Source organism: Volvox carteri (assembly GCF_000143455.1).
Source record: "Volvox carteri f. nagariensis unplaced genomic scaffold VOLCAscaffold_33, whole genome shotgun sequence".
Classification (NCBI taxonomy): Eukaryota; Viridiplantae; Chlorophyta; class Chlorophyceae; order Chlamydomonadales; family Volvocaceae; genus Volvox; species Volvox carteri.
The window spans coordinates 599,564-600,934 of NW_003307576.1; the positions used below are offsets into that span (position 1 = coordinate 599,564).

Here is a 1,371-nt window from a genome sequence, read left to right on the forward strand (position 1 = left end):
CCTTCACACCCTCCCTCCCTCCCTCCCGTGGCGATACTAAGGCGTGCCCTTCGTTCGCATTCAGCTTTTCCGTTCTTTTGCCGCTCCCTTCCCTTCCCCCCCGTCTCCCCCTTCGTCTGGTCTCCATTCTTCGCTGTTTCACTTTTTCCCTCCCCTCCCGGCCCTTTTCTCCTTCGCTCCTCTTCAAAAAAAGAGATAAAAACCAACCTGCCATCGTTATGTGGTCGTTGGGCAACGAGGCGGGGTACGGCGCTGTACACCTGGCGATGGCGGGGTACCTCAGAGCAAGGTACGACGAACATGGAGGTTCGGTACGGCAATCTGGATGACTAAAATCAACATATGCCCATCTATCCTCCGCTTCCCACCTTCCCTAAGACAGACAAGACGACGACGACGACGACTCGAACGTCTCTTCTTAAAAATAGAAAGAAGCACACACAGCCTTCTGTAATTTACGCTTGCACACTTGCACACTTGCACACTTGCACACTAATTCGTTTAAAAGACTTAAAAGACACTTTAAAAGACAGTTTTTATTATATAGCAGAGTGGGAGCTGCTGGGGCAAGATAAATAAAGATTACTACTATTACTACCACTTTATAGAGAAGTAATAGAAATGTATAAAAATCTGTTTAGTGCCTATTTTCCCCAACCTGTGTGAAACACACACGTACTTAATTACGTACACACATATACGCACGCTTCTGTAATGCAATGTAATGTAATGTTACAGAGTGGGAGGCTTCTGGGCCGCTTTATCACATTGTCAGTTCTACGATCATTTATCACCTTATAGCACCATCCACCACTACCACACTGTACTTCGCCATACGAACTGTAAGTCCAAGGCGGCGGATCCAGCCTTCAGGGACCCCTCCTCATCCATTCACCCGAACACCCGAAGAGACGGAGGGTCCATCAACTGTGACCTCAACTCCACATCTCAGCAGCTAGACATAATCTCGCGCTCCCGACTAATTCGGGGGTCTCCCCGGGAATCGAACCCAGGACCTTAAACCGCGAATTGCAGTATTGTCAACCAAGACCAGAGATGTACGCACGCTTCTATATACACACGCGCACACACACGCGCACATAAACCCGTAATCCGCCGCCCGCAGGGACACGTCCCGGCTCGTCCATTACGAAGGGGGGGGCTCCCGTACAGCCGCCACCGACATCATCCCCCCCATGTACGCCCGGCCAAGCCAGCTACAGGTACACGCGTGCATGTATGCATGTATGTATGTATGTGTGTGTAGACGTGCAGTAGATTGGAGATATCGTGCAGGTAGATGTGTATGTATGTCTGCATATCAGTTGTGTGCTTCACTGCTGCCGCCCTAAGTGCTCCTCTCCTCCTTCA

At 50.3% G+C, this 1,371-nt stretch overlaps 1 protein-coding gene across 1 annotated transcript in view; it reads left to right on the forward strand.

The window, feature by feature from the left end:
- VOLCADRAFT_118236 (uncharacterized protein) overlaps window positions 1-1,371 on the forward strand; it is a gene marked incomplete at both ends in the record, with an annotated part of 16,855 nt that overhangs the window by 1,612 nt on the left and 13,872 nt on the right. The gene's annotated exons all lie outside the window — the stretch shown is intronic.